Raw genomic sequence first — 12,640 nt, 5'->3', positions numbered from 1 at the left:
AAAAAATTTGTAAAAGGGAATCCATTCCTTGAAATTACATATTTTCATTTTAATGTATTATTGCAAAAATGTAATTTAGATTGTTCTTAATATTTATGGTAATGATTTGAGTCTTTTTTTAGAAAAAAAATGTTAAAAGTGTTACGTCCCCCTCTGTGTCTAGGGGTGACAAGGGGAGTAACATATGCTATTTATGAAAAATGAACAATTGTGTCGGTGAACTTGCAAACAAAATAGTGAGAGAGAGTTGACTATCCGAAATCCCAGCACTGAAACTCATGGAAACTCTTCAAGATTTTATTTAAAATGTAAAGTCTTTGTACAGCATTAAAGGGGAAGGGAAAATTAGAGGTTTAACAATATGGATAATTCAAAAAGAAAGAATAAGACGCTTGTAGCTTCAGGAGGGGGTTAAGGCCAAAATAACAAACAAAAAGGGGATGCTAACTGAAAACAAAGTAATCTAACTTACCTAGCAAACTAAACATCAAAATCAACAACATGTCTCTTCCCTGACTTCCTCACTGTTCCACAAAACCAGGAGAAAAGCATAAGTTGATAAAATAAAAGTGGCACCCACCTCCTTACTGCGTCTGCAGGCAGAAGAATAAACAAAAAAAAGAAACACATTTCTAAATCACTACAGCCAGTACAACAGGCTGTCTTGAAGATACACTACAGGCCCTGATCACACAATAGCAATCAAATACAACAGGCTTTCTTAAAGCAGCACCACTGCTTAAACCACCAACTGGGAAAACAGACAAGCCAAACTCTCTCTGGTGTTGTGTCCGTTCCCTCTGTTTAAATACAAGCTCCTCTCCACAGCTCTGACGAGGAACAGGTGACATCAATTAGGTCTTCTGTGAGAGGACAGGGAGGAACAGAGGAAAACCAACAAAAACTACAACTCCCAACAGGATGTCAAGCATCAATGAAGCACAGTTACATAGAGTTAACACACAGTATTAACAGCAACAATAACATACATCTTAGGATGTAACACCCCCACCCATAAATTTTCAGATTACCACCGTAATTTGTAACGATTCATCAAAACATGTACTCACGTACATAGGGGCAAAGTATCCACAGGTCAACTGTCTGCACTATTGGTTCTGGACAGTGCATCTGCAATGACATTTTCGGAACCCTTTTTATGACGAATATCCAAATTGTACTCTTGTACAATAAGGGACCAGCGCATCAAGCGTTGATTAGAGTTACACATTCGAGATAAGAAGGTCAGGGGATTGTGGTCAGTATAAACTAACACTGGGGTACAACTACCTCCAACATAAACTTCAAAATGTTGCAAAGCCATGAGGAGAGCTAAAGTCTCTTTCTCTATGGTGCTGTAATTCTGCTGACATTTGGAAAGTTTTCTAGAAAAATAACATACTGGGTGGTCCACTCCAAAAGGATCTTCTTGCAGGAGAACTGCTCCTACTCCAGTTGCACTGGCATCTATTTGCAACTGGAAAGGCAGGGTGAAGTCTGGGGCAGCAAGCACAGGGGCATTACACATAATGTCCTTTGCAGCAGCAAAAGCGTTGGCACACTCTGCACTCCATAGGAATTTCTTAAAGGGACTCAGAAGGTTAGTTAATGGAGAGACTATGGTGGCAAAATTCTCACAAAATCCTCTGTAGTACCCTACCATACCCAAAAATCTACGCAACTCATGTTTATTTATGGGAACTGGAAAGTCCAGGATGGCTAACACTTTAGCCTCCACCGGGCAAACTTGACCATGGCCAACTTTCTTACCCAAGTATGTAACAATGGCTTTTGCAAAGTCACATTTTGCCAGATTCAACGTCAACGAAGCTTCAGCCAAACGACTAAAAACCTCAGTAAGCGTCTCTAGATGGTTTTCCCATGTATCTGAAAAGATCACTACATCATCCAGATAAGCTTCACAGTTGGCTACTCCAGATAACACTCTGTGCATAAGACGCTGGAAGGTGGCTGGTGCGTTTCGCATCCCGAAGGCCATTACAGAATATTGCAGGAAGTTATCTGGAGTCACGAAAGCAGAAATTTCAGAGCCCCGGTCTGTTAGTGGCACTTGCCAATAGCCCTTTAGTAAGTCAAGTTTAGTGATGTAGCGGGCTGCACCAATTCGGTCCACACATTCCTCCATCCGAGGTAAAGGGAAAGAGTCTGGTTTAGTAAGACTATTAACTTTGCGATAGTCTGTACAGAATCTATACGTAGTGTCAGGCTTCGGTACCAGCAAACAGGGTGAGCTCCAGGGGCTTTGACTAGGTTGAACGAAACCATGCTGCAACAAGTATCGCACTTCCTCTCTCATTATCTCACGTTTTCGATGGTTAACCCGATAAGGGTGCTGTTTGACAGGAGAGGAGTTTCCAACATCAATGTCATGACAAATGACCGTAGTTTGACTGGGGACATCTGAGAACAGCATAGGGAACCTACTAATTAGACACACAATATCTTCACGTTGACATGTAGAGAGGTGAGCAAGATAAGTCTCTAGACCATTTATAATGGTTGAGTTCTATAGGCGTTCACAGGACACGTTCTCAATGCCCATGCCTAGGCCATCCTGTGCAGGGGAATATACAGGTGAACAAGCAGCAGGAATGACAGGGGTAACACTGGAATCATGGAAAGAATTTGACTTCGCTAATGTAACATATGCTTTCAGCATGTTTATATGACATACCCTAGTCTTTCTCTTACGATCAGGCGTATTAACAACATAGTCGGTTTCACTCAATTTCTCTTTAATGGAGTATGGACCAGCAAATCTAGCCTGCAAAGGAGAGTTCTGAATAGGGAGCAACACTAATACAGAGTCCCCTGGCTGGAAGCTGCGGCTTAGACGTTTGCGGTCAAAATGGGTCTTCATTTTAGCCTGGGCAGTTAACAAGTGACTTTTAGCAAAATCGCGGGCTTGATGAAGTTTCTGACGAAAACAGCTAACATAATCCAACACTGACACTGGGCTTTGATTTGCAGACAGTAATTGTTCCTGCAGTAGTTTAAGAGGACCCCTCACAGTATGGCCGAACACCAGTTCTGCTGGACTGAACCCAGTTGACACCTGTTTTGCTTCTCTGACGGCAAACATCAGCAAGGGTAAGCCTTCAACCCATTCTTTCCCAGACTCTAAACAATATGCACGCAACATTGACTTAAGAGTCTGGTGAAAGCGTTCCACAGCACCTTGACTCTGTGGGTGATATGCGCTTGACAGCACATGACTAACACCTAACTCTTTTGCAACCTGCGCAAACAACTTTGAAGTGAAGTTAGTCCCTTGGTCCGTCTGGATGACTCTAGGTAACCCAAAAGTAGAAAGAAACTTAACTAGTTCTTTGACTACAGTTTTAGCTTTTAAAGTATGCAGAGGGATAGCCTCAGGAAAACGAGTTGCAGCGCACATTATAGTCAAGATATACTGGTGTCCAGATTTGGACCTGGGCAAAGGACCAACACAAACAATTACTAACCTTTCAAATAGTTCCCCCATTGCTGGTATTGGATGTAAGGGGGCTGGGGGCACTTTCTGATTGGGTTTACCAGATAATTGACATGTGTGACACGCTTTACAAAATCGGGACACACTAGACTTAACTCCAGGCCAATAAAAATACTTTGTGAGACGGTAATATGTTTTTGCAATCCCTAAATGACCTGCAAGAACATGCTCATGTGACAGCTTTAGGACTTGCGAGTGGTAAGCAAAGAGCAACACTATTTGACAGCTAGCGAGAGCATCATCAGCTAGTCTAGGGTTCCATCTCCACATCAAAACCTCATTGTCCCAATAATACTCTACCCCGGCTGGCAATTTAATATTCGCATCAGCAGCTTCTATGCAATGTTTAAGGGTTGGATCAGAGCGTTGCATAGAAATGAGCTGCTCCCTACCAGTCTTCAGGAATGGCAACTCTGCAAGAGGGGTCTCTTCATCACTAGGAACATCTAGCTTAGTTTCAATCTCAAGCTTACACTCTGCAGGTTCAAACGATGGTGCAATAAAGGAATCAGAGAGATCAATGACGTCAGAAAATTTTCTGGCTTGTGCACGAGTAACAGCACAATCTGGAAATACAGTGGAAAAACTGGTAGATAAATTCACGCGACTAAACAAGTCAGGTTTTTCTATCATAATTGGGGATGAAAACACTTTACTACCTGCCAGATCATTCCCTAGAATTAGGTCTACACCGTTCACTGGCAACTCAGAGCGCACACCAATCTTAACAGGTCCTGAAGCCAACTCAGATGACAAACAGACACCATGTAGCGGTACTTTTACACAACCTAGTTCAACACCTCTAACCAGGATGCTTGTGCCCGTATAAGACTCAGATGAAAAAGGCAGTACACTATCCAGTATAAGGGACTGACAAGCCCCAGTGTCACATAGAATCGAGACCGGGTATGCAGGGGAATCAGGGGAGAGCGAAACGGTTCCTCTTAACATAAACGGTTCGTAACCAGAGATGTGTGATGGCACAGAATTCTCAACAGCTGCAGCAGAGTGAATGAAAGCAACACTTTTAGTCTTGGTTCCCATTTTCTGCTTCCACGCTTTACAGTCCACTATTTTATGGCCAGGGTCAAGACATTAAAAGCATACACGCTTATCTCCAACACAGTTCGAGACGGTCTTATAGCCTCTTTCCAATTTACTCCCTAAAAATCTGTCCCTGACACCACTCTCGGTAACGGGAGGCTGATTATGAAACATACGGTTCACCGGAAAAACATTTTTGTGGGTAAGCACAAATTCGTCAGCCATAACCGCTGCTTCAGAGAGTGTCATGACCTTCTGGTCATTCAAATGAACAACTACACTCTCTGGCACACAATTTTTAAAGTCTTCTAGTAAGATAAGTTCTTGAAGCTGTTCAAGACTCGAAATTTTACCAGCACCACACCACTTTTCAAAGAGGTTTTTCTTTTCTCTAGCAAATTCGGTGTATGTTTGATTGACTGTTTTCGTTAATCTTCTATAACGCTGACGATAAACTTCTGGCACTGGCTCATAAGCTCGGAGAACGGCCGTCTTAACCACTTCATAGTCCAAACACTGCTCAACTGACAGAGCAAAGCACACTTGCTGTGCCCTGCCAGCAAGGTTACACTGGAGCAATAGCCCCCACATATCTTTTGGCCACCCCAGCTTACCAGCTATACGCTCGAACGCTATAAAATAAGAATCCACCTCAGTTTCTTTAAATGGTGGTACAAGCTTTATGTGCTTCGTCACATCAAAAGTGGAGTGAGACTCTTGAGGGCCGGAAGAAAAAGTGGTTCGCACACTAGCAGGGGAAGAGGGAAGTCTAGCACGCGGTGCCGGGATAGGTTTTTGCCATAAAGTCTCTGCCTCTATATCCAGGGAACGCAATTTAATATCCTGTACCTCTAATGTACGGAGATTAACTACTTGAAGCTCTTGTTCCTGCTTCTTCAAGGCAAGATCTAATTCTTTAAACTTAAGCGCAAGCACAGGGTCAAAGCCTGGACTGGTAGGATCAATACTGGGAGGCAGAACAGCAAAAGAACCTACATCTGCAGTCTCAGTATTTTCCTCCATGTCTTCAGAATCGCTTGGCAGAATACCAGCAGTAACTAGCTCTATGTAAATCTTTACTTTAATTAACCGTTTAGCAGCTTCTCTTGGAACAGTGATACTAAAAAAAATCTGCAATCACCAGCAAGTCCTGCTTTCTGCATTTGTTATAGACTTCTATAGTAGGAGCTAAAGTAAACGCTGTTAAATTGAACTCCATACTCACGCTCCACTCCAAGAGGTCTCTCCTCTATCGCCCAAAAACGGAAACAGTCAAGCAAAGTAGAGTAAGAAATAATCTCTTTGGAAAAAAAAAAGTTTGAGACGAGCCCCCAAATATGTTACGTCCCCCTCTGTGTCTAGGGGTGACAAGGGGAGTAACATATGCTATTTATGAAAAATGAACAATTGTGTCGGTGAACTTGCAAACAAAATAGTGAGAGAGAGTTGACTATCCGTAATCCCAGCACTCAAACTCATGGAAACTCTTCAAGATTTTATTTACAATGTAAAGTCTTTGTACAGCATTAAAGGGGAAGGGAAAGTTAGAGGTTTAACAATATGTATAATTCAAAAAGAAAGAATAAGACAATTGTAGCTTCAGGAGGGGGTTAAGGCCAAAATAACAAACAAAAAGGGGATGCTAACTGAAAACAAAGTAATCTAACTTACCTAGCAAACAAAACATCAAAATCAACAACATGTCTCTTCCCTGACTTCCTCACTGTTCCACAAAACCAGGAGAAAAGCATAAGTTGATTAAATAAAAGTGGCACCCACCTCCTTACTGCGTCTGCAGGCAGAAGAATAAACAAAAAAAAGAAACACATTTCTAATCACTACAGCCAGTACAACAGGCTGTCTTGAAGATACACTACAGGCCCTGATCACACAATAGCAATCAAATACAACAGTCTTTCTTAAAGCAGCACCACTGCTTAAAGGGGGGGGGGGGGTGAAATGCTATTTCATGCATACTGAGTTTTTTACACTGTTAAAGAGTTGGATTCCCATGCTAAACATGGACAAAGTTTCAAAAATTAAGTTGTACGTTTGAAGGAGTATTTTTGTTCCAAAAAAACCTCTTCCGGTTTGTCACAAGTTTCGGAAAGTTTTTTTCGAGTATGGCTCTGTGTGACGTTAGATGGAGCGGAATTTCCTTATATGGGTCCTAAGTGCGCGCTCTTCTGCCGGAAGAGCGCGCACTCCCGTATAGCAGAGCAGAGAGAGGCTGAGCACAGCCTGATCAGAGCGAGAGCGTCGCGAAAAGTCACAAAAGAAGTGTGTTTTTGGTTGCCAGGGCAAGACAACCCTGCAAAGATTACCAAAAGAGAAACAGCATTAAGGGACCAGTGGATGGAGTTTATTTTTACAGAGCATCAACGGAGTTGTGCAAGTGTTTTTGTTTGTTCCCTGCATTTCGGATTCCACGTCGTTTATTTCTTAAGGATAATGCAGTCCCAACGGAAAAGGGTCACGATTGTGTGTTGGAACCACATGCGGTGAGTAAAACTGCTTTAAATATCTCTGTGTTGTTAACTTAGCTATCAGCGCGTAAGCACATCAAGTAAACAACATGCGATGTTGTCATCAAACTGCACTTTCCACATGTACAGCTTAAAAAAAAAAAAAAAAAAAGACGACATAAAGTGGAACTAAGTCATTTTCCAAAACCGCTAAGCAAATATATACAGTTTCAGTACATACCACATAGCATACCGCCTTTGCTGATGCTGCTCTTATTAAATTTCAGCCTCTGGATCTGTTTCACAGCTTCCACATGCTCTCAACTCAAAAGCCTACTGGCGCTCATGATTCTTTAGCTCCGCCCACACGTCACGCCTCTAGGCGCTCGTGTTTTTCCGGGAAAAATCGGTACAGACTATCTTTCTCTTATAAATATAATAAAAATAAAGACTTTTTGGAGTTATGAAGGATGCAGTACTACTCTATAGGTCCTCAAGATTAACAGGATATTGAGTGAAAACGAGCATTTCACCCCCCCTTTAAACCACCAACTGGGAAAACAGACAAGCCAAACTCTCTCTGGTGTTGTGTCCGTTCCCTCTGTTTAAATACAAGCTCCTCTCCACAGCTCTGACGAGGAACAGGTGACATCAATTAGGTATTCTGTGAGAGGACAGGGAGGAACAGAGGAAAACCAACAAAAACTACAACTCCCAACAGGATGTCAAGCATCAATGAAGCACAGTTACATAGAGTTAACACACAGTATTAACAGCAACAATAACATACATCTTAGGATGTAACAAAAGACTGTTTTAAAAGGAAATAAGACTTTCATGTGCAAAATTTTTATAGAATGTTGTAATATGACAATTTTTGATTAAAAAAAAAAAAAAAAAAAAAAGCTATGCCCGATCTCGAATGTAAAAAAAAATATATATATATATATGCCCGATCTTGTCTGATCTCAGAAGCTAAGCAGGTTTGGGCCTGGTTAGTACTTGGATGGGAGACCGCCTGGGAATATCAGGTGCTGTAAGCTTTTGGGTTTCCTTCCCTACTTATATAATGCACTGGCAATTATAGTGGCTGACCTTTAAATAGCCCTGTCTTTGCAGCCTCCTTCTCTTACGGCCATACCAACCTGGCTATGCCTGAAAAAAGAGTCAATGCCCAATCTCAGAATCTAAGCAGGTTTGGGCCAGGTTAGTACTTTTGGATTTTTTCAGTAATTATCTAATAATTTAGCAAAAAAATTAATAAATAAATAAATAAAGAGTCAATGCCCTATCTCAGAATCTAAGCAGGTTTGGGCCAGGTTAGTACTTTTGGAATTTTTCAGTAATTATCTAATAATTTTGCAAAAAAAATAAATAAGGGTCAGTATCATGTTATCTGCATCTCCTGCGCTCCATCAAGCCACTCGAATAATAGCGGTCATCACTCAAAATAATGCACGACTCTATTATCTGTATAGCATGTGTGTTAGACTCTTATACAATTATGAAGTAATACTTTTATGACAAATAAATATTTCAGTGAGTAAAACTGTCTGTCTATAGTAGGCTGTTATGGACTACACAGCATTTTTATATTATTTTTAAATATTTTTTTTTAATTATTATTATTTTAAATTATTGTCCCTGGATCAGTACGATATACTCTTGTAATAAAGTAGCGGTGGTAGCAGACATAAATTTGAGTATCAGTTCTGGTTGAAAAGAAGCGATCTAATCCTGTTTACATGAAATAAGCCTGCTCCCGAGCAGGTTTAAGCTTACGGACCTGTTGCTATGACAGCAGCTCCGGGATGAGCTTCGAAGAACCAAACGATCCAAGATCACATCAAATCGTCAACAATCAAATCCAGCTAACTGAGTTAGCGACGTACGAAGAACAGGCCCCAGGTTCTGCAAGCTTTTGGGTTTCCTTCCCTACTTATATAATGCACTGGTGATTATAGTGGCTGATCTTAAAATAGCCCTCTCTTTGCAGCCTCCTTCGTTTACAACCATACCAACCTGGCTATGCCGATCTTTTCTGATCTCGGAATCTAAGCAGGTTTGGGCCCCGTTAGTACTTTTGGAATTTTTCAGTAATTATCTAATAGTTATGCATAAAAAAAAATAAAAAATAAAAAAAAAAGTTAATGCCCTCTCTTAGAAAACCGAAGTAGGACTTTTGGAAACTTTCACTAATTGTCTAATAATCTTTCAAAAAACAAAAAAGAGTCAATGGCCAATTTCAGAATCTAAGCAGGTTTGGGCCAGGTTAGTACTTTTGGATTTTTTCAGAAATTATCTAATAATTTTGCAAAAATAAAATAAAATAAAATAAGAGTCAATGCCCGATCTCAGAATCTAAGCAGGTTTGGGCCAGGTTAGTACTTTTGGATTTTTTCAGTAATTATCTAATAATTTTGCAAAAAATAAAAAAGATAAAGAGTTATTGCCCAATCCCAGAATCTAAGCAGGTATGGGCCAGGTTAGTACTTTGGGAATTTTTCAGTAATTATCTAATAATTTTGCAAAAAAAAATAAATAATAAAGGGTCAATGCCCAACCTCAGAATCTAAGCAGATTTGGGCCAGGTTAGTGCTTGGATGGGATACCGGGTTGGGAGACCAGGTGCTGTAAGCTTTTGGGTTTCCTTCCCTACTTATATAATGCACTGAAGATTATAGTGGCTGATCTTTAAATAGCCCTCTCTTTGCAGCCTCCTTCACTTACGGCCATACCACCCTGAGGGCTATAGAGAGTGATTGTGAAGGTGTGTCTGACTGCAGTTGGAAGAGAAAGTCTCTTCTAAAGCTTTATTTTGTATTTTAGTTTTTTCTGTTTATTCTGTGGGAGGAGATTTGGGTGTGTTTGGAAAAGCCCACTTTTAAGCTGCAAGCAGTTTATCTGCTTGGAGGCAAGCCTTTGTTTGTGCTATTTTTCACATAAAAATGGATGGACCACATGGTAAAGATCTGGCAATGGCAGGAGGACTGGAAGAACGTTTGGAACCACATGGAGCAGATAGAGGATCAAGAGAGGCAAATGGAGGAAATATGGATCATGGAGCACAGAGGGGAATCAAGCAAAGATTGGATTATCTTAAAGAAGCAATGGTGGTGTTGGACTTAAAAGGAAATAAGGAGGTGAAAGCTGTGGATATCATTAAAGTAGTTTCAGATAAGATTGGATTTGGTAAATTGCTGGCTGTGAGACCAAAGTATGGGGAGGAATATGAGTTGTCTGTGGAAGGTGCAGAACTTTGTGATGTATTACTGGATGGAATGGAATAAAAGGTCAATTCTTCGAAATAAGGAGGCTGGAGGTAAAGGAACATATTGTGTCTTTTCTTCACTTGCCGGCATACTTGGAGGATGAAGTGATTGAGAACAAATTGAAGTTTTGGGGAGTTAATCCAATGACAAAAATAAAGAGAAGAGTTTATCCTGGAACAAATATTGCTGATGGAACGAGGTATGTGAAGGTTAAATTTCCAAAAGAGGTAACATCACTACCCTACAGCTAAATTTGAAACGGCAGATGGCACTCAGTACTTTAGGGTCATACATACAGTTTTGTTCAAAATAATAGCAGTACAATGTGACTAACCAGAATAATCAAGGTTTTTAGTATATTTTTTATTGCTACGTGGCAAACAAGTTACCAGTAGGTTCAGTAGATTGTCAGAAAACAAACAAGACCCAGCATTCATGATATGCACGCTCTTAAGGCTGTGCAATTGGGCAATTAGTTGAAAGGGGTGTGTTCAAAAAAATAGCAGTGTCTACCTTTGACTGTACAAACTCAAAACTATTTTGTACAAACATTTTTTTTTTCTGGGATTTAGCAATCCTGTGAATCACTAAACTAATATTTAGTTGTATGACCACAGTTTTTTAAAACTGCTTGACATCTGTGTGGCATGGAGTCAACCAACTTGTGGCACCTCTCAGCTGTTATTCCACTCCATGATTCTTTAACAACATTCCACAATTCATTCACATTTCTTTGTTTTGCTTCAGAAACAGCATTTTTGATATCACCCCACAAGTTCTCAATTGGATTAAGGTCTGGAGATTGGGCTGGCCACTCCATAACATTAATTTTGTTGGTTTGGAACCAAGACTTTGCCCGTTTACTAGTGTGTTTTGGGTCATTGTCTTGTTGAAACAACCATTTCAAGGGCATGTCCTCTTCAGCATAGGGCAACATGACCTCTTCAAGTATTTTAACATATGCAAACTGATCCATGATCCCTGGTATGCGATAAATAGGCCCAACACCATAGTAGGAGAAACATGCCCATATCATGATGCTTGCACCTCCATGCTTCACTGTCTTCACTGTGTACTGTGGCTTGAATTCAGAGTTTGGGGGTCGTCTCACAAACTGCCTGTGGCCCTTGGACCCAAAAAGAACAATTTTACTCTCATCAGCCCACAAAATGTTCCTCCATTTCTCTTTAGGCCAGTTGATGTGTTCTTTGGCAAATTGTAACCTCTTCTGCACATGCCTTTTTTTTAACAGAGGGACTTTGCGGGGGATTCTTGAAAATAGATTAGCTTCACACAGACGTCTTCTAACTGTCACAGTACTTACAGGTAACTCCAGACTGTCTTTGATCATCCTGGAGGTGATCATTGGCTGAGCCTTTGCCATTCTGGTTATTCTTCTATCCATTTTGATGGTTGTCTTCCGTTTTCTTCCACGTCTCTCTGGTTTTGCTCTCCATTTTAAGGCATTGGAGATCATTTTAGCTGAACAGCCTATCATTTTTTGCACCTCTTTATAGGTTTTCCCCTCTCTAATCAACTTTTTAATCAAAGTACGCTGTTCTTCTGAACAATGTCTTGAACGACCCATTTCCTCAGCTTTCAAATGCATGTTCAACAAGTGTTGGCTTCATCCTTAAATAGGGGCCACCTGATTCACACCTGTTTCTTCACAAAATTGATGACCTCAGTGATTGAATGCCACACTGCTATTTTTTTGAACACACCCCTTTCAACTAATTAAACTAATTGCCCAATTGCACAGCCTTAAGAGCATGCATGTCATGAATGCTGGGTCTCATTTGTTTTCTGAGAATCTACTGAACCTACTGGTAACTTGTTTGCCACGTACAATAAAAAAATATACGAAAAACCTTGATTATTCTGGTTAGTCACATTGTACTGCTATTATTTTGAACAATACTGTATGTCGGATGTGTATGCAGCCAGGACACATTTTCAGGGACTGTCCTGATTTCAAATGTCTTGAGCAAGGGCATTTCCGAAAGACTGTAAAGCTGATAAATGTCTGGATTGTGGGAAAGTATTCATAAGGTGTGACTGTGAAATGAAAAAAGAAGAAGATACAAATGATGAAACTGAACATGGTGAACCAGAGGAGAATATGGAGAGTATGGAAATAGTCATAAATGAGGGAGAGGAAGATGGGTCTCTGAATGATAGTAAAAGTCAGGAGCAGGAAAGGGGGGGGGGGGGGTAAGGAGTTGGAGAGAAGAGAGGGGGTTGAAATGGTGGAACATATGATAGAGGGGTGTAGGGGTTCGGTGGATGATATAATAAAAGAAAGACAGGAGAATAAAAAGGAGAAGGAGCAAGTAGAGGAATGC

General features: G+C 40.6%; 1 long non-coding RNA gene across 1 annotated transcript; it reads right to left on the bottom strand.

The window, feature by feature from the left end:
- Positions 1 to 283: 283 nt before the first annotated feature.
- On the bottom strand, positions 284 to 7,243 carry LOC127964433 (uncharacterized). Its single transcript, XR_008155043.1, has 2 exons — positions 6,230 to 7,243; positions 284 to 472 (listed from the first exon to the last, which is right to left on the bottom strand). It is a non-coding gene; the product is annotated as an uncharacterized LOC127964433 (long non-coding RNA).
- Between the last annotated feature and the right edge of the window lie 5,397 nt (positions 7,244 to 12,640).

This window comes from Carassius gibelio, chromosome B9 (assembly GCF_023724105.1).
Source record: "Carassius gibelio isolate Cgi1373 ecotype wild population from Czech Republic chromosome B9, carGib1.2-hapl.c, whole genome shotgun sequence".
Taxonomy (NCBI): domain Eukaryota; kingdom Metazoa; phylum Chordata; class Actinopteri; order Cypriniformes; family Cyprinidae; genus Carassius; species Carassius gibelio.
This window is presented reverse-complemented; position numbering and strand designations above follow the sequence as displayed.